We start from the raw sequence: 27,352 nt of genomic DNA, 5'->3' as shown, positions 1-27,352 counted from the left end.
GCGTGTCGGGTCGGTGCGCAGCAGCATTGCGAGGCCTGCGGGCCTGAGAGCCTGATTTTCGGGCCGGCTGTTCTTTGTTTTTCTGGCCCCTGGGTCTGGCCAGGCAGACCCTCGCAAAGTGCCCTTTCTTCCCGCAGTCGCTGCAGATCGCGGAGCGGGCTGGGCAGCGTGGGCGTGGGTGCTGGCCCTGCCCGCAGAAGTAGCATGGTGTGCCCCCATGGTGAGCGGGTCGCTGCGTGGCGCAGGCCTGTAATACGGTTGAGTCTGAGGAAGACCGGGGGGGGTGCTGGCAGAGTCCGCGGGGTATGTACCCAAGTTATGTCGGGCCACCTCCAGCGAGGAGGCGAGTGTTAGCGTCTCCTGGAGGTCTTTTCGAGCAGCCGCTGCCGGATGTAGGTTTTGCGGATGCCGGACACGAAAGCGTCTCTGATGTGCAGGTTCATGTGGACTTCCCCTGTCACGTCCTGATGGTCACAGTCCCTGGCAAGCGCGGTGAGTTTTTCAACAAACTCGTCGAGCGATTCCGCCGAGCGCTGCCGGCAGTTAGAGAGCAGAGGCCGGGTGTGCACCTCATTGACGGGTTTGACAAACCGCTTGCGGAGCAACTCAATCGCCGCATCATAAGTCGTCGCCTTTTCGAGCGTGACGGAGATTCTGTGACTCATCCAGGCGTGCAGTAGACACAGCTTGCGGGGCCCCAGGATGGGAGTCTCTGCGGAGTCCAGGTAGGCCTCGAAGCACCGCAGCCAGTATTTAAAAATTTCCTTTGCCTCCGGCGTTCGTGCATCCAGATTGAGCTTCTCTGGTTTTAGGCCTGCGTCCATCCTGAATCTAGTTTAGTCTAATAAATTGAGGTACCCTCAATAATGATGCTTAGAGATTAAACTGTAAAGAAGGCTTTATTAGACTAATAACTATGCTACAGCTATGGTCGAGAGCTGACTGCGACACAGATCATGAGGCAGCCCTTTTGTATGGCTCCCAGATGGGCGGAGCCAGAGGTGGAGTCCCCAGGGTTCCAAGCCCGGTCTTAAAGGGTAAATTACCTTTCCTGATGATAAGGCAGTAACCGTTCATCACAGCGAGGGACACAGAGAGAGCGAGTGACACAGAGAGAGCGAGGGACACAGAGAGAGCGAGGTACACAGCGAGAGCGAGGGGCACAGTGCGAGCGAGTGACACAGCGAGAGCGAGTGACACAGCGAGAGCGAGGGACACAGCGAGAGCGAGGGACAAGAGAGAGCGAGGGACACAGAGAGAGCGAGGGACACAGAGAGAGCGAGGGACACAGAGAGAGCGAGGGACACAGAGAGCGAGGGACACAGAGGGAGCGAGGGGCACAGAGAGAGCGAGGGACACAGAGAGAGTGAGGGACACAGAGAGAGCGAGGGACACAGAGAGAGCGAGGGACACAGAGAGAGCGATGGACACAGAGAGAGCGGGACACAGAGAGAGAGGAACAGAGAGAGCGAGGGACAAAGAGAGAGCGAGGGACACATAGAGAGCGAGGGACACAGAGAGAGCGAGGGACACAGAGAGAGCGAGGGACACAGAAAGCGAGGGACACAGAGATAGCGAGGGACACAGAGAAATCGAGGACCACAGTGAGGGCCAGGGACACAGAGACAGCCAGGGACACAGAGAGAGCCAGGGACACGGAGAGAGCCAGGGACACAGAGTGAGCCAGAGACACAGAGACAGCGAGGTACACAGAGAGAGCGAGGGAGACAGTGAGTTCGAGGACCACAGAGAGAGCCAGGGACACAGAGAAAGCCTGGGACACAGAGGGAGCAAGGGGCACACAGAGAGCGAGGGACACAGAGAGAGCGAAGGACACAGAGAGAGTGAGGGACACAGAGAGAGCGAGGGACACAGAGAGCGAGGGAGACAGAGAGAGCGATGGAGACAGAGAGCGAGGGACACAGAGAGCGAGGGACACAGAGACAGCGAGGTACACAGAGAGAGCGAGGGACACAGAGAGAGCGAGGGACACAGAGAGAGTGAGGGACACAGAGAGAGCGAGGGACACAGAGAGAGCGAGGGACACAGAGAGAGCGATGGACACAGAGAGCGCGAGGGATACAGAGAGCGAGGGACACAGAGAGAGAAGAGCGAGGGTCGCACAGAGTGTGAGGGAAACACAGAGAGCGTGGGACACACAGAGAGCGAGGGACACAGAGAGCGAGGGACACACAGAGGGCGAGGGACACAGAGAGAGCGAGGGACACAGCGACAGCGAGGGACACAGCGAGCGAGGGACACAGCGAGCGAGGGACGCAGAGAGAGCGAGGAATGCAGAGAGAGCGAGGGACGCAGAGAGAGCGAGGGGTGCAGAGAGAGCGAGGGACGCAGAGAGCGCGAGGGGCGCAGACAGAGCGAGGGACGCAGAGAGAGCCAGGGACGCAGAGAGAGCCAGGGACGCAGAGAGAGCCAGGGACGCAGCGAGCGAGGGACACAGCGAGCGAGGGACACATCGAGCGAGGGACACAGCGGGCGAGGGACACAGCGGGCTAGGGACACAGCGGGCGAGGGACACAGCGGGCGAGGGACACAGCGGGCGAGGGACACAGCGAGCGAGGGACACAGCGAGAGAGGGACACAGACTCACTAACAACCTTACACAATCACTCACTAACACACACTCACTCACTCACTAACTCACTCTTACACACAGACTCATCATTACAGACTGACTCTCACACACTCACTGACTCTCACACACTCACTCTCATACAGACTCTTACACACTGTCACTCTGACACACTCACTCCCACACGCTAACACATACTCACTCTGCAATCTGGTAGAGAGAGAGAGACAGAAATCTCAGATCAGAAACTCTGAACTCAATTTTGAAAGTGGTCAACATTTGTTGGGCTCTCCCTGTACACAGGTTGCTTGCAGAATTCACAAAATTAACGATAGTGGGGTCACTTTGAAAATGAATCCATTGACTGTAAAGTAATCTCGATTGCCCAGAATTAAAGTCCCTTAACTTGAAGCGGGTTTAATTCTGGAATGAAGCCTGTGTTTTAGGCCGAGACATAAATATGGAGGGTGAAATTAAATTTGCAGGTCATTTTAATTCAGTTTGAATTCACTCACTCTCACTCACACACAGACTGACTCACTCATTCACACTAACTTACAGACAATTACTCACTCACACTCACTCACTCTTACACACTCTCTCATTCACACTCACTCATACTCACTCACTCATACATATTCAGACACTCACATCCTCACTCATACACTCACACGCTCACTCACTCTTACACATTCACACACACTCACTCTGACACGCTCAGTCACTCTCTCTCAGACACAGACTGACTCATTCATTCACACTCACTTCCCACTCTCTCACTCACACTCACTCACTCTTACACACTCTCTCACTCACACTCACTCACTCATACATACTCAGACACTCACATCCTCACTCATACACTCACACTCACACATTCACTCACTCTTACACGCTGAATCACTCTCTCTCAGACACAATCATTCACACTCACTTACACACAATTACTCACTCACTCACTCATTCTTACACACTGACTCACACATGATCCTACATACTCGCACTCACTCTTACATTCCACTCACACTCAGTCACACTCACTCACTCACACATACTCAGCCACTCACATCCTCACTCATACACTCACACGCTCACTCACTCTTACACATTCACACACACTCACTCACTCTTGCACACTCAATCACTCTCTCTCAGACAGACACAATCATTCACACTCACTTACACACAATTACTCACTCACTCACTCATTCTTATACACTGACTCACACATGATCTTACATACTCGCACTCACTCTTACATTCCACTCACACTCACTCACACTCACTCACTCACACATATTCAGCCACTCACATCCTCACTCATACACTCACACGCTCACTCACTCTTACACATTCACACACACACTCACTCACTCTTGCACACTCAATCACTCTCTCTCAGACAGACACAATCATTCACACTCACTTACACACAATTACTCACTCACGCTTATACACTCCTCTTACACTCACACAAACACTCACTCATTCTTACTCACTGACTCACACACATAATCTTACATACTCACACTCACTCTTACACACTCACTCACACCCTCACTCACACTCACTATTACTCACACATTCTTACATACGCACACACTTTTACACACACACACTCACTCACTTTTACACATTAACTTGCTCACTCTTACACACTCACCCACACTTGCAATCACTCACACTCACATACTAATCACTCTCACACACCAATCACACACACACTGTCAAGTTCACACACTCACTCCCACAGACTCACACTCATTCACATTCACTCACACGCTCACTCTTACACACTCAGTCACTCTTATACAAACACACTGTTCACACACAATTACGCACACTCACTCGTACTCACTCACTCTCACTCTTACTCTCACACACACTAGTTCTTACCAATTCTCACTCTTACACTCACTCACTCTATGACACACTCATTCACTGTTATACACACTCACTCACACAGTGGGGGACGCACAGAGAGTGAGGGGCGCACAGAGAACGAAGGAAGCACAGGGAGCGAGGGACGCACAGAGAGCGAGGGACGCACAGAGAGCGAGGGACGCTCAGAGAGCGAGGGACGCACAGAGAGCGAGAGACGCACAGAGAGGGAGGGGCGCACAGAGAGCGAGGGGCGCACAGAGAGCGAGTGACGCACAGAGAGCGAGGAACACAGCTAGAGCGAGGGAAACAGAGCGAGATAGAGGGACACAGCGAGAGAGAGGGGGACACAGCGAGAGAGAGAGGGTCACAGCGAGAGGGAGAGGGACACAGCGAGAGAGAGAAGGACACAGCGCGAGAGAGAGGGACACAGCACGAGAGAGAGGGACACAGCGCGAGACAGAGGGACACAGCGCGAGACAGAGGGACACAGCGCGAGACAGAGGGTCACAGCGCGAGAGAGTGGGGGCACAGCGCGAGACAGAGGGACACAGCGTGAGAGAGAGGGACACAGCGAGAGAGAGGGACACAGCGAGAGAGAGAGGGACACAGCGAGAGAGAGAGGGACACAGCGCGTGAGAGAGGGACACAGCGCAAGAGAGAGGGACACAGCACGAGAGAGTGGGACACAGCGCGCGAGAGAGGGACACAGTGCGAGAGAGAGGGACACAGCACGAGAGAGAGGGACACAGCGAGAGCGAGGGACGCAGAGAGCGAGGGACGCAGAGAACGAGGGACGCAGAGAGCGAGGGACGCAGAGAGCTAGGTACGCAGAGAGTGAGGGACGCAGAGAGCGAGAGACTCAGAGAGCGAGGGGAACAGAGAGCGAGGGACACAGAGAGAGGGGGACACAGAGAGAGAGGGACAGAGTGAGAGAGGGACTGAGAGAGAGCGTGGGACAGAGAGAGAGAGGGACACAGCGAGAGAGCCAGAGAGAGGGGGGCACATAGAGGGAGAGGGACACATAGAGGGAGCGAGGGACACAGCGAGGGCAAGAGCGAGGGACATAGCGAGAGAGAGAGGGACACAGTGAGCGAGAGAGGGACACAGCGAGAGAGAGGGACACAGCGAGGAAGAGGGACTCAGCGAGAGTGAGGGACACGGAGAGCGAGGGACACGGAGAGCGAGGGACACGAGAGCGAGGGACACGGAGTGCGAGGGACACGGAGTGTGAGGAATACAGAGAGAGCGAGGGACACAGCGAGAGCGAGTGGGACAGAAAGAGAGAGGGGGACAGAGTGGGACACAGCGAGAGAGAGTTGGACACCGCGAGAGAGGGACACAGCGAGAGAGACAGAGAGAGGGGGACACATAGAGGGAGAGGGACAGCGAAACAGAGGGGGATACACCGAGAGCGTGGCGGACAGAGTGAGAGGGGGACAGAGAGGGATACATCGAGAGCGTGGGACACAGAGAGAGAGAGTGACACAGATAGAAAGAGGTACGCAGTGAAAGAGATAATTAAAGTGTCCCTCGCTCTCGCTGTGTCCCTCGCTCTCGCTGTGTACCTCGCTCTCTCTGTGTTCCTCGCTCTCTCTATGCCCCTCGCTCTCTCTGTCTCCCTCGCTCTCTCTGTGTCCCTCGCTTTCTCTGTGTCACTCGCTCTCTCTGTGCCCCTCGCTGTGATGAACGGTTACTGCCTTATCATCAGGAAAGGTGATTTCCCCTTTAAGACCGGGCTTGGAACCCAGGGGACTCCGCCTCTGGCTCCGCCCATCTGGGAGCCATACATAAAGGGCTGCCTCATGATCTGTGCAGCAGTCAGCTCGCGTCCATAACTGTAGCATAGTTATTAGTCTAATAAAGCCTTCTTTACAGTTTAATCTCTAAGCGTCATTATTGAGGGTACCTCAATTTATTAGACTAAACTAGATTCAGGATGGTCGCAGGCCTAAAACCAGAGAAGCTCAATCTGGAAGCACGAACGCCGGAGGCAAAGGAAAATTTTAAATACCGGCAGCGGTGCTTCGAGGCCTACCTGGACTCCGCAGAGACTCCATCCTGGGGCCCCGCAAGCTGTGTCTACTCCACGCCCGGGTGAGTCACAGAATCTCCGCCACGCTCAAAAAGGCGACGACTTATGATGCGGCGATTGAGTTGCTCCGCAAGCGGTTTGTCAAACACATCAATGAGGTGCATGCCCGGCATCTGCTCTCTACCTGCCGGCAGTGCTCGGGGGAATCGCTCGACGAGTTTGTTGAAAAACTCACCGCGCTTGCCAGGGACTGTGACCATCAGGATGTGACAGCGGAAGTCCACATGAACCTGCACATCAGAGACGCTTTCGTCTCTGGCATCCACTCGTCCTTCATCCGGCAGCGGCTGCTCGAAAACGGGGCAAAAGACCTCCAGGAGACGCTAACGCTCGCCTCTTCACTGGAGGTGGCCCGACACAACTTGGGTACGTACCCCGCGGACTCGGCCAGACCCCCCCCCCCCCCCCCCCGCCGGACTTCCTCAGACTCAACCGTATTACAGGCCTGCGCCACGCAGCGACCCGCTCACCATGGGGGCACACCATGCTACTTCTGCGGGCAGGGCCAGCACCCACGACCACGCTGCCCAGCCCGCTCCGCGATCTGCAGCGACTGCGGAAGAAAGGGCACTTTGCGAGGATCTGCCTGGCCAGACCCAGGGGCCAGAAAAACAAAGAACAGCCGGCCCGAAAATCAGCTCTCAGGCCCGTAGGCCTCGCAATGCTGCTGCGCACCGACCCGACACGCCCTCTTCTGATGCGTCATCAGCCTCATGCGAATCATGGCAGCGGCCATCTTGTCAGCGGCCATCCTCTCGACCTGACACGCGCAGCCAGCGGCGGCGGCCATTTTACGAGTCAGATTCGGCAGACGCCTCCGACTACCCGCGAATGGGTGAACACCCTCGATCAAACTCGGCCAAAACACCTGCAGAACTCCATGATGCAGGGCCAGGTCAACGGGCACGTCACTGCATGCCTCTTCGACTCCGGGAGCACGGAGAACTTTATCCACCCTGAAACAGTAAGGCGCTGCTCCCTACGCCCCCATCCCGCATCCCAAACCATAGCCCTCGGATCTGGGTCCAATCGGTACAAATCACGGGGGGGATCTCTCGATCCAGGGTGCCAAATACACCCGTTTCAAATTTTATATTCTCCCTCACCTCTGTGCCCCTCTTCTGCTCGGACTGGATTTCCAGTGCAGCCACCGAAGCCTGACACTGAAGTTTGGAGGACCCTTGCCCCCCCCCCTCACGGTGTGCTGCCTTGCGACACTGAAATTCGCACCCCCCTCACTGTTCACGAACATCACTCCTGGCTGTAAGCCCATCGCCACCAGGAGCCGGTGCTACAGTGGCCAAGATATGGTTTTTATCAAGTCAGAGGTCCAGCGTTTACTGGGAGAGGGGGTCATCGAGGCTAGCAACAGTGCTTGGAGAGCGCAAGTGGTGGTAGTCCGGTCCGGGGAGAAGAAACGGATGGTCGTGGATTATAGCCAGACCATAAACCGATTCACACAGCTTGATGCGTACTCCCTTTCTTGCATCGCGGAAATGGTGAATCGGATCGCCCAGTTCCGAGTCTTTTCCACGGTCGACCTCAAATCTGCCAACCACCAGCTCCCCATCCGACCAAATGTACGCCCCTATACTGCCTTCGAAGCATCCGGCCGGCTCTTCCACTCCCTCAGGGTGCCCTTTGGTGTCACAAATGGGGTCTCCGTCTTTCAAAGGGCGACGGACCAAATGGTGGACCAGTACGGTTTGCGGGCTACATACCCGTACTTGGACAATGTCACCATCTGCGGCCCTGATCAGAAGGACCATGACGCTAACCTCAAAAATTTCCTCCAGACCGCCGGAGCCCTTAACCTGACCTATAACGAGGGCAAATGCGTTTTCCACACCACCCGGCTGGCCATCCTCGGCTATGTTGTGGAAGACGGGGTCCTAGGCCCCGACCCCGACCGCATGCGCCCCTTAAGGAACTCCCTCTCCCCCGCAGCCTCAAGGCCCTCAAACGGTGCTTGGGGCTTTTCTCCTATTACGCCCAGTGGGTCCCCAAGTATGCGGACAAAGCCCGCCCACTCCTAAAGACCACCACATTTCCCCTCTCGGCTGAGGCTCAATTGGCCTTCAATCGCATCAAGGCCGACATCATCAAGGCCGCCATGCACGCGGTGGACGAAACCATCCCTTTCCATGTAGAGAGCGATGCATCAGACATCGCCCTGGCTGCTACCCTCAATCAAGGAGGCAGACCAGTAGCGTTCTTCTCCCGAACCCTCACCGCCTCCGATGTTCGACACTCTGCAGTCGAAAAGGAGGCACAAGCCATTGTGGAGGCTGTGCGACGCTGGAGGCACTACCTAGCCGGTAGGAGGTTTACCCTCGTCACCGACCAACGGTCGCTCGCCTATATGTTCGATAACACACAACGGGGCAAAATAAAAAATGATAAAATTTTGAGGTGGAGGATCGAACTCTCCACCTAATCATACGATATCAAGTATCGTCCAGTAGAGCTCAACGAGCCCCCAGATGCCCTGTCCCGTGGCACATGCACCAATGCAGGAGGACCGCCTGCAAGCCATCCACAATGACCTCTGCCACCCGGGGGTTACACGGCTCGTCCATTTCATCAAGTCCCGCATCCTACCTTACTAAACCAAGGAGGTCAAGGCCATGGTCAGGGCCTGCCAATTCTGTGCGGAGTGCAAACCGCACTCCTATCGGCCAGACAAGGTTTGGCTCGTGAAGGCCTCGGGCCCGTTTGAGCGACTGAGCGTGGACTTCAAGGGGCCCCTCCCGTCCACCAACCGTTATGCTTATTTCCTCACCGTGATCGATGAGTTCTCCCGTTTCCCATTCGCCATTCCCTGCACCGACATGACCTCAGCCACGGTGATTAAGGCACTGCACAGCATCTTCACCCTGTTCGGTTTCCCTGCTTATATCCACAGCGACAGGGGTACATCGTTCATGAGCGATGAACTGCGTCAGTATCTGCTCAGCAAAGGCATCGCCTCGAGCAGAACGACCGGTTATAACCCGCGGGGAAACGGGCAGGTGGAGAGGGAGAACACGACCGTGTGGAAGGCTGTCCTTCTGGCCCTGCGGTCGAGAAATCTGCCAACCATCCGCTGGCAGGAGGTCCTACCCGATGCCCTACACTCCATTAGGTCACTCCTCTGCACGGCCACGAATGAGACCCCTCACGACCGATTGTTTCTCTTCCCCAGGCAGTATACTTCCGGGTTCTTGCTTTCACCTTGGCTGATGGCTCCGGGATCCGTTCTTATCCGGAGGCACGCGAGGAGCCATAAAACGGACCCCCTAGTTGAAAAGGTCCGACTGCTCCACGCCAACCCCAGTTACGCCTACGTGGAATACTCCGACGACAGGCAAGATACGGTTTCCCTCCGGGATCTGGCACCCGCTGGATCCTCCACCACAGACGCCCCTTCCCGCGACGCTCCCCTGCAGGACCCGTCGCCCCCTACAACACACCCCTTTCCGGCCCTACCACCCGTTGGTGAGCTCCTACCGTGCCCGTCGCCCCCTACCTTTACACACCCCGCAGGTGCCGGCTCCGCTACCCCCGGCCCTGCCTAGTTCCTCTGCCCCGACCCGGACCGAAGCTCCGACCGCTGTGCTCCCGGATGTGCCCTCAACCGGGACGTCCGTGCCCGCCGCACCACCGCCCGAATTGAGGAGGTCGAGGAGGACGATCCGGCCACCGAGACGGATAGACCTATGATGGCACTTCTCCCCCGCCGGACTCCTTTTTAAACAGGGGGTGAATGTGATGAACAGTTACTGCCTCATCATCGTGTAAGGCGATGTCCCCTTTAAGACGGGACTTGCAACCCTGGGGACTCCGCCTCTGGCTCCGCCCATCTGGGAGCCAGACATAAAGGCTGCCTCATGGTCTGTGTAGCAGTCAGCTCTCGTCCATAGCTGTAGCATAGCTTTTAGTCCAGTAAAGCCTTCTTTACAATTTAATCTCTAAGCGTCATTGTTGAGGGTACCTCATAAACTTGACGGTGCCAGCCCCTATTTATGGAAACCACCGATTCACCCCGGCGGCAAGACAGGATACAATATTTAAACAGTGGCATAAAGCTGGGCCGAGACAGGTTACAGACTTGTTGTTGGAAAGTAGATTTGAAGAATTGAGGGAGAAACATAAAATGCAGAGGGAGGTGAAGTTTAATTATCTTCAATGATGAAACTTGGTGAAAAAGTAGTTGTCCTCTTTCGTTTGCCTGCCAGAGAACAAGCTGCTGGATAATTGCTGACCTGGTGATGGGAAATTACTAACATTTACAGGTGGTTGATGGACAGAAAGAAAGCAGCGATTGAAGAGATGAAACAAAAGTGGAAGAAAGAGTTGGATGTGGAGTTGGAATGGGGACTATGGAGTGAGATTATCCACAGGGTCAATGCGACATCTTCATGTGCTCAGATGGGCTTGATACAATTCAAGGATGTACACAGGGGCCCATATGACACAGGAATGAATGAGCAGATTCCTCACAGAGGGAGAAGATAAATGTGAGAGTGTAAAGGAGGACCAGTTAACCATGTCCACATCTTCTGGTCACGTCCACGATTAGTGGGCTTCTGGCTCTCGCTATTTAAAACACAAACATAAGTTGTGGAGGTGGAAATATTACTGGGACCACATGAGGCAATTTCTGGGGTGTCGGAAGTACCGGGACTAATAGATGGGGACGGGGCCGATGTGGTGGCCTTTGCCACATTGATCGCCCGGAGGCTAATTTCATTGGAAGGGAAGTCAGAAGATCCGCCAAAAATATCGACATAGTTGAAGGATATTGCGGAATTCCTTAATCTTGAGAAACTAAAGTTAGCCCTTTGTGGCTCAGATGGGGGTTTCTGGACGAGATGGAAGCTGTTCTTGTCTCTATTTACAGATCTGTTTGTTGCCAGTGGGTAAGGGGAGGGAAGAGCGGAAAGGTTTAATGGAAATAAAGGAATACATGTCAAATGAGGAGAATAGTATTGTGTTTGTGTTGTGACTGACTGATTGTTTGTATGTTGTTATGTCCGTCCTCAACGGAATGAAAATATTTTCAAAAAACACAGCAACAATGACCACACCTTTTTAAAAAGTAGCTCACGGACTGCAAAATGTTTGAAGGTCGTGAGTTAAAAGTCTTAAACTTAAACATGGGAATGGGGGAGTTAATTCATCCCTTCCACAGGGGACGTGGGAGAATTTTCCACCATGATCACATTTCTGATTGTGGAATCTTACTGTGCAATCAATATGCCTGCTGTCAGTTCGTACATGTTCAACTAGAAAGAGAGAAAGAAATCCATCTTCAGAGACTCTGAACTTAATTTTGAAAGTGCCCCATTTTGGGGCTCTTCCTGTGCACAAGCTGCCTGCAGAATTCCCCAAATTGAAAACAAGGTGAGCAGGGTGAGGGGCGAGTTAACAGAAAGCAGTTGGGGTTATCAAACTTACCGTTTTCACTGAATCCAAATTGTTTCATTATAAATTCTAATCTCATGAAATGACATCAGATGATTTCAGTGAAAAATCCCTTTGAACCTCCTTGTCTAATAAAATGATGTTGTTGCCGACGACCCTGTATTGATTCAGGAATAAACTTCACATCTCACAGTGAGAAAAAAACAAATTGTATCCAAATTTATCGAGCAGCCCATTGAAGAAATCTGTGTGTGAACAACATGTACAATATGAAGTGAAGCTTTGCAATGAGCTTTGTTTGTCTGGCCAGGAATCTTCTCTTAAACACCCATCAAACACTCCCAGGACAGGTACAACATGGGGTCAGATACAGAGTAAAGCTCCCTCGACACTGTCCCCATCAAACACTCCCAGGACAGGGACAGCACGAGCTTAGATACAGAGTAAAGCTCCCTCTACACTCTCCCCATCAAACACTCCCAGCACAGGTACCGCGTGGGGTTAGATACAGAGTAAAGCTCCTTCTACACTGTTCCCATCAAACACTCCACGGACAGATACAGCACGGGGTTAGATACAGAGTAAAGCTCCCTCTACGCTGTCCCCATCAAACACTCCCAGGACAGGTACAAGACGTACCTGGATACAGAGTAAATTCCCTCTACACTGTCCCCATTAAACACTCCCAGGACATGTACCGCATGGGTTAGATACAGAGGAAAGCTCCCTCTACACTGTTCCCATCAAACACTCCCAGGACAGGTATAGCACTGGGTTAGATACAGAGTAAAGCTCTCTATACGCTGTCCCCATCAAACACTCCCAGGACAGGTATAGCACTGGGTTAGATACAGAGTAAATCTCAAACTACGCTGTCCCCATCAATCACTCCCAGGACAGGTACAATGCGTACTTGGATACAGAGTAAAGCTCCCTCTACACTGTTCCCATCAAGCACTCCCAGGACAGATACAGCACTGGGTTAGATACAGAGGAATGCTCCCTCTACACTGTCCCCATCAAACACTCCCAGGATAGGTACAGCACGAGGTCAGATACAGAGTAAAGCTCCCTATACACTGTCCCCATCAAACACTCCAAGGACAGGTACAGCACGGGGTTAGATGCAGAGTAAAGCTCCCTCTACACTGTCCCCATCAAACACTCCCAGGACAGGTACAGCACGGGATGAGATACAGAGTAAAGCTCCCTCTACACTGACCCCATCAAACACTCCCAGGACAGCTACAGCACGGTGGTAGATACAGAGTAAAGTTGCATCGACACTGTCCCCATCAACTACTCCCAGGACAGATCCAGCACGGGGTTAGATACAGAGTAAAGCTCCCTCTACACTGTCCCCATCACACACTCCCAGGACACGTACAGCACGGGGTTAGATACAGAGTAAAGCTGCCTCTGTACTCTCCCCATCAAACACTCCCAGGACAGGTACAGCACAGACTTAAATACAGAGTAAAGCTGCCTCTACACTGTCCCCATCAAACACTCCCAGGACAGGTACAGCACGGGGTTACAAACGGAATAAATGTTCCTCTGCAATTTCCACAACAGAAGCTGCCAGGATATTTACAGCAAGTAGAGGGAATGAAGCTATGTTTCCAAAGGCCAAAGGAAGGGTTTTATTTTTGAAAAAGATAGGGAATTATCAACATAACCCGAACTTACCCCAAATGATGATTTCTCCAATATCCAAATCAAAAACGATGCCGAATTAATTTCCATCCAATTTTTCCGGATAATCTTAAATAGATAAACATAGAAATAATTAGCAATAACCGACCACATAGAATAGGAGCAGGACTGAACCATTCAGCCCTTCGAGCTCACTCCACCAGTCAATATGATCATGGAGATTCTTCCATTTGAACACCGTGTTCCTGCCCTACCCCCGTGCCTCTTGTTGATCCATCAATCGCAGTCTAGAACCGGCTCAATGACGGAGTCTCCACATCCCTCTGGGATAGAGAATTCCCAGGATTAACCACCATCTGAGTGACAAAATTCCTCCTCATCCCAGTCCGGCATATCGTTGATTAATGCATAGAACAAATGATATCTGGGAATGAATTACAGACTGCAATCTAATGGAGGGCTTCGGGATAGATTATATACAGAATAACAGATACCCAGGAGTGAGTTACAGACTGGAATCTAATGGAGGGGTTCAGGGTGGTTTATATATAGAATAACAGATACCCGGGAGTGAGTTACAGACTGGAATTAATCGAGGGGTTCAGGATAGTTTATATAGAGTATAACAGATACCCGGGAGAGAGTTACAGACTGGAATTAATCGAAGGGTTCAGGATAGTTTATATATAGAATAACAGATACCCGGGAGTGAGTTACAGACTGGAATCTAATCGAGGGGTTCACAATGGTTTATATATATAGATAACAGATACCCGGCAGTGAGTTGCAGAGTGGAATCTAATCGAGGGGTTAGATTTAACTCACTCATACACACTCACTCACACTCTTAGAAATATACTCTTACGCACTCACTCACTCTTACACAATCACTCACTCACACACACTCACTCTTACACACCCTCATTCACTCTTACACGCTCACCTGTACATGGAAACTCACTCATTCCTACACACTCCCTCAGTCTTCCACACTCACTCACTTAAACACTCACTCACTCGCATACTCGCTCATTCTTACACATTCTTACACATTCACTCACACACACTCACTCTTACATACTCTTACTCACCTTCACACTCACTCACACACACTGTCACTCACACACTCATTCACTCACTCTGACACACTCACTCCCACATGCTAACACACACTCACTCTCAGATATTCACTCACTCACTTACACATTCAGTTACTCACACTCACATACCCACTCACACACTAACTCGCTCACTCTTACACAGTCACTCAGGCTCACTCACTGATTCAAACTCACTCTTCTACACACACTTCCACTCTCTCACTAACACATACTAACTATCATTCACACTCACTCTTACACACAGTCACACTTCCACACTCAGTCACTCTTATGCACACATTTTCACACATTCACTCTTACTCTTACACTCACCTATGGACACGCATTCTCACTCGCACTCACTAAATCTCACTCTTACACTCAATGAATTACACACTGTCTCTGTCACACACACACATCCTGACACACACTCTAACTCGCATTCACTCACACTCATTCACTAACTCGAACACTCACTACCTCATGCTCACTCAATCACACACTCACTCGCACACACTGATTCACACAGACCGACTCACTCTTTCACACTCACTCTCTTACCCACTCACATACTAAATCACTTACTCTTCCACACTCACTCCTACACTTAATCACTCATTCACACACTTACACAATTACTCACTCATACACACTCATTTTAGATTATCATAGAATTTACAGTGCAGAAGGAGGCCATTCGGCCCATCGAGTATGCACCATCTCTTGGATAGAGCACCCTACCCAAGGTCAACACCTCCCCATAACCCAGTAACCCCACTCAACACTAAGGGCAATTTTGGACACTAAGGGCAATTTATCATGGCCAATCCACCTAACCTGCACATCTTTGGACTGTGGGAGGAAACCGGAGCACCCGGAGGAAACCCACGCACACACGGGGAGGATGTGCAGACTCCGCACAGACAGTGACCCAAGCTGGAATCGAACCTGGGACTCTGGAGCTGTGAAGCAATTGTGCTATCCACAAGGCTACCGTGCTGCCCCACTGAAACTCGCTTATTCCTACACACTCACTCATTATTACACACTCACTCTCACACACTCACGTCACTCACTCAGTCATACACACACTCACTCTCTCACACTTAAACACTCACTCGCACTCACTCACACTCCTGCACTCACTCTGACCTATTCAATCACACACACACACTCATCCTCTTACACACTCACTCACTTGCACATTTACTCTTACACATTCACTCACACACTCCTACACTCGCATTCACACTCCCTCACACACTCACTCTCTCTTACACAATCACTCTTACACACTTACTCACCCTCACTCACGCCCACTATTACACACACACTTGCACACTCCTCACCTACTCACTCATTCTTACACACTAACTCGCTCACCCACTCAAACTCACTTACACAGTCACTCACATTGACATACTCACACACTGACTCGCTCACTCTTAGACACACTCACCCTTACACACACTCACCGTTTACAGATACACTGCAGTGCGATACAATGTGCAATCTAATCGAGGGGTTAGATTTAACTCATTCTTACACACTCACTTACACACTCTTATGCACACTCTTACACGCTCACTAACAACCTTACATAATCACTCACTAACACACGCTCACTCACTCACTAAGTCACTCCTACACACAGACTCATTATTACATACTGACTTTCACACACTCACTGACTCTCACACACTCACTCTCACACAGAATCTTACACACCGTCACTCTGACACACTCACTCCCACACACTAACACAAACTCACTCTGCAATCTGATAGAGAGAGAGAGAGAGAAATCTCAGATCAGAAACTCTGAACTCAATTTTGAAAGTGGTCATCATTTGTTGGGCCCTCCCTGTGCACAGGTTGCCTGCAGAATTCACAAAATTAACGATAGTGTGGTCACTTTTAAAATTAATCCATTGACTGTAAAGTAATTTCGATTGCCCAGAATTAAAGTCCCTTAACTTGAAGCGGGTTTAATTCTGGAATGAAGCCTGTGTTTTAGGCCGAGACATAAGTATGGAGGGTGAAATTAAATTCGCACGAGGTCATTTTAATTCAGTTTGAATTCACTCACTCTCACTCACACACAGACTGACTCACTCATTCACACTAACTTACACACAATTACTCACTCACACTCACTCACTCTTACACACTTTCTCACTCACACTCACTCATACTCACTCACTCATACATACTCAGACGCTCACTCACTCTTACACATTCACACACACACTCACTCTTACACGCTCAATCACTCTCTCTCAGACACAGCCTGACTCACTCATTCACACTCACTTACACACTCTCTCACTCACACTCACTCACACTTACACACTCTCTCACTCACTCATACATACCCAGACACTCACATCCTCACTCATACACTCACACGCTCACTCACTCTTACATATTCACACACACACTCACTCTTACATACTCAATCACTCTCTCTCTCAGACACAGACACAATCATTCACACTCACTTACACACAATTACTCACTCCCTCACGCTTCCACACTCCTCTTACACTCACACTTACACAAACAATCACTCATTCTTACACACTGACTCACACATGATCTTACATACTCACACTCACTCTTACATTCTCACTCAGACTCACTCACACTCACTCACTCACACATACTCATACACTCATCCTCACTCATACACTCACACGCTCACATGTTCACTCACTCTTACACATTCACACACACTCACTCACTCTTGCACACTCAATCACTCTCTCTCAGGCAGACACAATCATTCACACTCACTTACACACAATTACTCACTCACTCACGCTTACACACTCCTCTTACACTCACCCTTACACAAACACTCACTCATTCTTACACACTGACTCACACACATGATCTTACATACTCACACTCACTCTTACATACTCACTCACACCCTCACTCACACTCACACATTCTTACATACGCACACACTTTTACACACACATACTCACTCACTTTTACACATTAACTCGCTCACTCTTACACACTCACCCACACTTGCAATCACTCACACTCACATACTAATCACTCACTCACACACCAATCACTCACACACACTGACACGCTCACACACTGACTCCCACAGACTCATACATATTCACATTCACTCACACGCTCACTCTTACACTCTCAGTCACTCTTATACAAACACACTGTTCACACACACTTACACACACTCACTCGTACTCACTCACTCTCACCCTTACTCTCACACACACTATTTCTCACCGATTCTCACTCTTACACTCACTCACTCTATGACACACTCATTCACTGTTATACACACTCACTCAGACACTGGGGGACGCACAGAGAGCGAGGGACGCACAGAGAGCGAGGGACACAGAGAGCGAGGGACACAGAGAGCGAGGGTAGAGAGAGAGAGTGGGACAGAGAGGGACACAGCGAGAGACAGAGGGACAGAGAGAGAGAGGGATGCAGCGAGGGTGCCAGAGAAAGGGGGACACATAGAGAGAGAGGGACACATAGAGGGAGCGAGGGACACAGCAAGAGAAAGCGAGGGACACAGAGAGCGAGGGACAGAGAGAGAGAGTGGGACAGAGAAGGACACAGCGAGATAGAGTGAAACAGAGAGAGAGAGGGACACAGCGAGGGTGCCAGAGAAAGGGGGACACATAGAGGGAGCGAGGGACACAGCGAGAGAGAGCGAGGGACACAGCGAGAAAGAGCGAGGGACACAGCGAGAGAGCGAGGGACACAGCGAGAGAGAGCGAGGGACACAGCGAGAGAGAGAGGGACACAGTGAGAGAGAGAGAGGGACACAGCGAGAGAGAGAGGGACACAGCGAGAGAGAGAGGGACAGAGAGAGAGAGAGAGGGGCACAGCGAGAGAGAGAGGGACACAGCGAGAGAGAGTGGGACACAGCGAAAGCGAGGGACACAGCTAGAGCGAGGGACACAGAGAACGAGGGACACAGAGAGCGAGGGACACAGAGAGACAGCGCAACAGAGAGGGACACAGCGAGAGAGAGTGGGACAGAGAGAGAGAGGGACGCAGCGATGGTGCCAGAGAAAGGGGACACATAGAGGGAGAGGGACACATAGAGGGAGCGAGGGACACAGCGAGAGAAAGCGAGGGACAGAGAGAGCCAGGGACACAGAGAGAGAGTGGGACAGAGAGGGGCACAGCGAGAGAGAGTGGGACAGAGAGAGAGAGAGGGACACAGCGAGGGTGCCAGAGAAAGGGGGACACATAGAGGGAGAGGGACACATAGAGGGAGCGAGGGACACAGCGAGAGAGAGCGAGGGACACAGCGATAGAGAGCGAGGTACATAGCGAGAGAGAGCGAGGGACACAGCGACCGAGAGCGAGGGACACAGCGAGAGAGAGAGGGTCACAGCGAGAGAGAGGGGGAAACAGCGAGAGAGAGAGGGACACAGCGAGAGACAGAGGGACACAGCGAGAGAGAGAGGGACACAGCGAGAGAGAGGGACACAGCGAGAGAGAGGGACACAGCGAGAGCGAGGGACACAGCGAAAGCGAGGGACACAGCTAGAGCGAGGGACACAGCGAGAGCGAGGGACACAGTGAGAGAGAGAGGGACACAGCGAGAGAGAGAGGGACACAGCGAGAGAGAGAGGGACACAGCGAGAGAGAGGGACACAGCGAGAGAGAGGGACACAGCGAGAGCGAGGGACACAGCGAAAGCGAGGGACAGAGCTAGAGCTAGGGACACAGCGAGAGAGAGGGGGAAACAGCGAGACAGAGGGGGACACATCGAGAGTGCGGCGGACAGAGAGAGAGAGAGGGACACAGCGAGAGCGTGGGACACAGAGAGAGCGAGGGTCACAGAGAGAGCGAGGGACATAGACAGAGCGAGGGACAGAGAGAGAGAGTGGGACAGCGTGGGACACAGCGAGAGAGAGGTGGACACAGCGAGAGAGGGACACAGCGAGAGAGACAGAGAGAGGGGGATACATAGAGCGAGAGGGACGCAGAGAGAGTGACACAGATAGAAAGAGGTATGCAGTGAAAGAGAGGGATAGAGTGAGATAGGAGGACAGAGAGAGAGACAGGGACACAGGGGGAGAGAGGGATACAGAGAGGGACAGAGAGAGGTGGGCACACAGAGAGAGTGAGGGGCACACACAAAGAAAGAGGTACACAGGGAGAGTGAGTGGGACAGAGACAGGGGGGGACAGAGAGGGACACAGTAGGAGAGAGGGGGACACAGTGAGAGACGGACACAGCGAGCGAGACAGAGATAGGGGGACACAGAGGGAGACGGACACAGAGAGTGAAACAGATAGACAGAGGTACGCAGTGAAAGAGAGGGATAGAGTGAGATTAGGGGGACACAGAGAGAGACGGGGACACAGAGGGAGAAAGGGATACAGAGAGAGACAGGGAAACAGCGAGGGTGCCAGAGAAAGGGGGACACATAGAGGGAGAGGGACACATAGAGGGAGCGAGGGGCACAGCGAGAGAGAGCGAGGGACACAGCGAGAGAGAGCGAGAGACACAGCGAGAGAGAGCGAGGGACACAGCAAGAGAGAGCGAGGGACACAGCAAGAGAGAGCGAGGGACACATCGAGAGAGAGAGGTACACCACGAGAGAGAGAGGGACACAGCCAGAGAGAAAGGGACAGAGAGAGAGAAAGACATAGCGAGGGTGCCAGAGAAAGGGGGACACATAGAGGGAGAGGGATACATAGAGGGGGCGAGGGACACAGCGAGAGAGAGCGAGGGACACAGCGCGAGAGAGCGAGGGACACAGCGCGAGAGTGCGAGGGACACAGCGAGAGAGAGCGAGGGACACAGCGAGAGAGAGCGAGGGACACAGCGAGAGAGAGCGAGGGACACAGCGAGAGAGAGAGGGACACAGCGAGAGAGAGAGGGACACAGCGAGAGAGAGAGGGACACAGCGAGTGCGAGGGACACAGCGAAAGCGAGGGACACAGCTAGAGCGAGGGACACAGAGAGCGAGGGACACAGAGAGCGAGGGACACCGAGAGCGAGGGACAGAGAGAGCGAGGGACACAGAGAGCGAGGGACACAGAGAGTGAGAGACACAGAGAGCGAGGCACACAGCGAGAGCGAGAGACACATCGAGAGCGAGGGACACAGCGAGAGCGAAGGACACAGCGAGAGCGAGGGACACTGTGAGAGCGAGGGACACAGAGAGAGCGAGTGACACAGAGAGAGCGAGGGACACAGAGAGAGCGAGGGACACAGTGAGCGAGGGACACAGCTAGAGCGAGGGAAAGAGAGAGCGAGGGACACAGAGAGAGAGAGGGACACAGCGAGAGAGAGTGGGACAGAGAGAGAGAGGGACGCAGCGATGGTGCCAGTGAAAGGGGGACACATAGAGGGAGAGGGACACATAGAGGGAGCGAGGGACACAGCGAGAGAAAGCGAGGAACACAGAGAGCGAGGGACAGAGAGAGAGAGTGGGATAGAGAGAGACACAGCGAGAGAGAGTGGGACAGAGAGAGAGAAAGACATAGCGAGGGTGCCAGAGAAAGGGGGACACATAGAGGGAGAGGGACACATAGAGGGGGCGAGGGACACAGCGAGAGAGAGCGAGGGACACAGCGCGAGAGAGCGAGGGACACAGCGAGAGAGAGCGAGGGACAGAGCGAGAGAGAGCGAGGGACACAGCGAGAGAGAGAGAGGGACACAGTGAGAGAGAGAGGGACACGGCGAGAGAGAGAGGGACACAGCGAGAGCGAGGGACACAGCGAGAGCGAGGGACACTGTGAGAGCGAGGGACACAGAGAGAGCGAGGGACACAGAGAGAGCGAGGGACACAGAGAGAGCGAGGGACACAGTGAGAGAGAGAGGGACACAGCGAGAGAGAGGGACACAGCGAGAGAGAGAGGGACACAGCAAGAGAGAGGGGGACTCAGCGAGACAGAGGGTGGCACACCGAGAGTGTGGCGGATGGAGAGTGAGAGGGGGACAGAGAGGGACACAGCGTGAGCGTGGGACACAGAGAGAGCGAGGGACAGAGAGAGAGAGAGGGGGACAGAGTGGGACACAGCGAGAGAGAGGTGGGCACAGCGAGAGAGGGACACAGAGAGAGAGACAGAGAGAGGGGGACACATAGAGCGAGAGGGACACAGAGAGAGTTACACAGATAGAAAGAGGTACGCAGTGAAAGAAAGGGATAGAGTGAGATAGGAGGACAGAGAGAGAGACAGGGACACAGGGGGAGAGAGGGATACAGAGAGGGACAGAGAGAGGTGGACACACAGAGAGAGTGAGGGACACACACAGAGAAAAAGGTACACAGCGAGAGTGAGGGGGACAGAGAGAGAGGGGTACACAGTGAGAGAGGGACACAGCGAGGGACACAGAGAGAGGGGGACACAGAGGGAGAGGGACACCGAGAGAGTGACACAGATAGACAGAGGTACGCAGTGAAAGAGAGGGATAGAGTGAGATAGGAGGACACAGAGAGAGACGGGGACACAGAGGGAGAGAGGGATACAGAGAGAGACAGGGACAGAGAGGGAGAGAGGGATACAGAGAGGGGCAGAGAGAGGTGGGCACACAGAGAGTGTGAGGGACACAGCGAGAGTGAGGGACACAGCGAGAGAGAGAGGGACACAGCGAGAGAGAGAGGGACACAGCGAGAGAGAGAAGGACACAGCGAGTGAGAGAGGGACACAGCAAGAGTGAGAGGGACACAGCGAGAGAGATGGACACAGCGAGAGAGTGAGGGACACACCGAGTGTGTGGGGGACACAAAGGGAGAGAGGGACACAGCGAGAGAGTGAGGGACACAGCTAGAGAGAGAGGGACACAGCGAGAGAGTTAGGGACACAGCGAGAGAGAGAGGGACACACCGAGAGTTTGGCGGACAGAGAGTGAGTGGGGGACAGAGAGGGACGCAGCGAGAGTGTGGGGGACACAGCGAGAGAGGGACACAGTGAGAGAGACAGAGAGAGGGGGACACAGCGAGAGAGGGACACAGTGAGAGAGACAGAGAGAGGGGGACACAGAGGGAGAGGGACACAGAGACGTGACACAGATAGACAGAGGTACGCAGTGAAAGAGAGGGATAGAGTGAGATAGGAGGACACAGAGAGAGACAGGGACACAGAGGGAGAGCGGGATACAGAGAGCGACAGAGAGAGGTGGGCACACAGAGACAGTGAAGGACACACACAGTGAAAGAGGTACACAGCGGGTCGGGATGTGAGGTTTCGGGGGCGTGAGTGGGTCAGGATGTGAGGGTTAGGGGACATGAGGGTGTGATGGTGTGATGGTGCCAGGACGTGAGGCAGTAAGGAGATTGGTGTTATCAAAGTGACCGTTTTCATTGAATCCAAATTGTTTCATTCTAAAGTCCAATCTCAGGAATTGACATCAGAGGATTTCAGTGAAAATTCCCATTGAACCCCCTTGTCTAATAAAATGATGTTGTTGCCGATGACCGTGTATTGCTTCAGGAATAAACTTTACATCTCACAGTGTGAGAAAATGAAATTGAATCCAAATTTATAGAGCAACTCATTCAAGAAATCTGTCTGTGAACAACAAGTAAAATATGAAGTGAAACTTTGCAATGAGCTTTGTTTGTCTGGCCAGGAATCTTCTCTCAAAATGGAGGCAGAATTGAAGTTGTGCTTAACTCACATTCTGTGATTTCTTGCTGGTTTTTACTCATTCTATGGAAAGCCTTCCTAAGGCGACAGACGAATGGTCATTCCAAACATGTCAGAAATTCAGAGGGAAACAAATGTTAAACAAAGACAGAAATAATGACAGGACATTGCTGAATCTCGTGTTGACTGCTGAATTAACATAACCATAGACAGGACAAGTATCTTCCATAGAAGACACAGGAACCACACTGAGGGGGACATTCCTGACAGAACGTCGGGGATGGGGTCTGTACACAGGTCACTGAGGAGATCTCAGTCCAAACTGTTTCTAATCATTTCCCAATACTATTGTAAATTAGGATTCAATCCTATTGGAGGGGAGTGAGTGAGTGAGTGAGAGATATGGCAGATGCAGTATAACGTGGATAAATGTGAGGTTATCCACTTGGGTAGAAAAAATAAGAACGTCCCTGTCTAATAATTCCATTTAATCCAATTTTTTCAGGCCTGCTCAGTGAACAACACTGGTGTGGGGAAGGCCAAGGTTTAGCTGAAGTCACATTCTCCGTCATTTACATGTCAATAGAGAGCTGTCCTCTGAGACAGGCATTCCACACATGTCAGAGACACTGAGGATATATCTGTGTCTGAGGGACTTCAGTTCACAAACCAAAAACTCATTACACTGAAAACATTACCCCTCTGCTTCAGTGTGTGTGTCAATCTGTCTGTTTTGAGCTGTGCATTTTGGGTGTTGACATGTTACTGATTGACTCGAGATTGGAAATGTTGGACTCCTGTTGAGCTGTTTTGTATATTTTATTAAAATGTCCCTGTTAGTGCCTTTATAATCAATGATATCTCCTTTTTTTCTCCAGAGGCATTTTTATTTGGAAAACTGGAAGGAGGTCGGGAATCCAGTGAGGAGGACGAGGGAGTGTAAATTCTTCCCGAGGGAGCGCTGGCTGAGGCCTGTTCCGCAGGCTTCACCCGGGTTATTACCCTGACTGAGGTTTAATTTTAATATTGGAGGGATCAAAGAGAGTGAGGGAGGGAGACAGAAATATGTATAAGAGGGATAGAGAGACAGCGAGAAACACAAGAGAAGGGGATTTTCACAGTAACTTCATTGCAGTATTAAGTAAGCCTAATTGTGACAATAAAAAGATTTTGAGTATTAATTGTTTCTCAACCTTTTTTAACCTCTGGTTGAAAGCTGTGACTTATTTTTATTCGGATGTTGCTGAGGGGTTGTAAAAGTGAAAAGGGGACCCTGGGCTCTCGCTGTATTAAATAGTTTCAATCTTTTCCTGTGGTTTCGTTAATTTTCTCCCTCTTTTTCCCAGGAATTTGAATTTTGAAAGACTGCAATGTGAGCAGGAATCTTTGGGCAAGAGTGAAAAAGAGGGAGAGAGAACGACAGAGGGTGGAAGGAGATAAAGTGAAAAGGGGAGGCGTACAGAGAAAGACAGAGAGGGTGGAGGGATAGAGTGAAAAAGGGGGAGAGAGAAAGAGAGAGGGCGGTGGGAGCGAGGAGTGAAAAAGAGAGGGGGTGAGAGAAAAGGGAGGGTCAGGGGAAACGGGGGGAGAGATGTGGGGTGGGGTGAGGGGGTGATCAGGCACAGGGTCTGGGGGTGGGGGCTCTGCTGTGCACAGTCACGGCCCAGTTACATTATCTTTTAGAAAGTGCGAGTTTACACAATCCTGAGACAGTCGATGTGAAAATGTCCTGAAACAGCCCTGTCCTGTCCTGAGACAGCCCTGTCCTGTCCTGAGACAGTCGATGTGAAAATGTCCTGAGACAGCCCTGTCCTGTCCTGAGACAGTCGATGTGAAAATGTCCTGAGACAGCCCTGTCCTGTCCTGAGACAGACGATGTGAAAATGTCCTGAGACAGCCCTGTCCTGTCCTGAGACAGTCGATTTGAAAATGTCCTGCGACAGCCCTGTCCTGTCCTGAGACAGTCGATTTGAAAATGTCCTGAGACAGCCCTGTCCTGTCCTGAGACAGTCGATGTGAAAATGTCCTGAGACGGCCCTGTCCTGTCCTGAGACAGTCGATTTGAAAATGTCCTGAGACAGCCCTGTCCTGTCCTGAGACAGTCGATTTGAAAATGTGCTGAGACAGCCCTGTCCTGTTCTGAGACGAGTCGATTTGAAAATGCCTCCAGAGGGAAAGAAGCCCTGAGAGAGAAAGTGAGGGGGGGAGGGGGGGGGGAGAAATTGCCTGTCCCACTCTTCCCCACCGCATCCCCCTCGCCTCACCGAGCCTCTCTCTCCAGCTATTTCCCTCTATATTTCCTCTTCCAATAAAATGATAAAAACACCAATGTGATTTGTCGTTATTTGAATGGGGAGGCTGGTGGGGGTGGCGAATGTGTGTGTGTGTGGTGAGGGGTGTGGAGGGGGGCGGTTGAGTGGGAGGTTAAGAGAGATGCAGGATCTGGGCTGGGCTCCTGTCTCCATCATGTTTATTTTTGTGGGATCCTGCTGTGCACACTGCAACATGTAAACATGAACGTATCGACTTTCATCACGTTGCCGAAGTGCTGGAATTGAATTTGTAAATGTGAGGCTGTGTAAGGGATTGTTTCTAATCCCGGAATATCTCCTGTGCTGAAGGCGGACTGATTAGTGAAGTGTTGGTGATGGGGGGGGGGGGGCTCACTGAGTTCTCCAAAGTCTCCAAACTTTGCCCCACTCCCCTCACCCCACTGACAGCTTTAAAGAGGGACTTTTCATTGAGACAATTTGCCAATTGCACAGTGCCCGTGTTTGACCGGAATGTCACTGTTGTGTGTGGAAAGGCCCACCCAGGGCAGCGTTTGAATCGTATTGGATTAAGTTTGTGCTTGTCAAATTCTCAGTGTCTGTCTCTTTCCCCATGTTTCTCCCTGAACCGGAGAAATGGGTGAAGAGAGAGGCGAGGGGAGAGAGCGAGGGAAACAGGAATAGAGAGCAGAATAGAGGTGGAGTTTGGTGTGAGGGTCAAAGAGGGGGTGGGGAGGGGGGGGGGGGGTTAGACAACTGGGGGACTCAGGGGAGTGGTCGCGGGGGGGGGGGGGGTCGGTCACGCCCTGTGGAGATCCCCGGATTTGGGAATAGGAATAAATGCTGCGAGGGCGATTGTAAAAAGTCTCCTAACGGACTGGGCAGCAGATTTGCCCAGTGTAAAGCGGGGAGGGTCACTCTTTCTGGGGACAGAGGGGATGTGTCTCCTGGCTCGGAATCCAGGTGCTGTTCAGGTTGGGGGTGGGGGGGGCTCGGAGAGAGAGAGTGTTGGTACGTGGGTGAGGGAAGGAAGATGACAGCAGACGGGAAGGAAAGTGGCTTCACCCACGGCCCATTTTCTCTGGTTCTGACCCCCGATCAAGGTTTGATTTTAATATCTGACGGACAAAGAGAGCATGAGTGATGGAGGGATGGGTTTGGAGGTGTGAATGAGGTAGGGATAGAGAGACAGAGTGAGGGATAGAGAGACAGAGAGAAACACAAGGGAAGGGGTCGGTCTCCCAATCTGTTCTAGTCTGGTTTGTAACTGTGAGATTGTGTGTTTGGATGTTGCTGAGATTGTGTAACTGGGAGGCTGGGGAGCTGGGCTGTTATAGGGAGAGACAGGGAGAGGTGTAGGAAAACAGGGAGAATGAGGGAAACGGGGAGAGAGAGAGAGAGCCTCCTGGCATCTTGCTATGCATGCAACGAACTGGAATTGCAACAGTGAGCAAAGAAATGGTTCATGGTAAGTAATATACTGTTGAATTTTTGAATTAAAAGTTCCTAAATCTGTATACTGGAGACAGAGAGACAGACAAAGAAAGGGTGGACGGACAGAGAGACAAACAGGGTGGAGGGAGAGAGAGAGAGAGACAGACAAAGAGAAGGTGGAGGGAGAGATAGAGAGAGACAAAGAGGGTGGAGGGAGAGAGAGAGAGACAGACAGACAAAGAGAGGTTGCAGGGAGAGAGAGATGTAAAAAGAGAGGGAGGGAGAGGGAGAGATAGCCAAACAGAA

At 52.0% G+C, this 27,352-nt stretch overlaps 1 long non-coding RNA gene across 1 annotated transcript in view; it reads left to right on the top strand.

Moving 5' to 3' along the window:
- LOC140411586 (uncharacterized) overlaps positions 1 to 24,740 on the top strand; it is a 362,769-nt gene extending 338,029 nt beyond the window's left edge. Inside the window, exons 2-3 of the long non-coding RNA XR_011940879.1 lie at positions 24,221 to 24,354; positions 24,689 to 24,740. This is a non-coding gene — a long non-coding RNA (uncharacterized lncRNA). The remainder of the gene's footprint in view (positions 1 to 24,220; positions 24,355 to 24,688) is intronic.
- Positions 24,741 to 27,352: the final 2,612 nt, after the last annotated feature.

This window comes from Scyliorhinus torazame, chromosome 4 (assembly GCF_047496885.1).
Source record: "Scyliorhinus torazame isolate Kashiwa2021f chromosome 4, sScyTor2.1, whole genome shotgun sequence".
Taxonomy (NCBI): Eukaryota; Metazoa; Chordata; class Chondrichthyes; order Carcharhiniformes; family Scyliorhinidae; genus Scyliorhinus; species Scyliorhinus torazame.
This window is presented reverse-complemented; position numbering and strand designations above follow the sequence as displayed.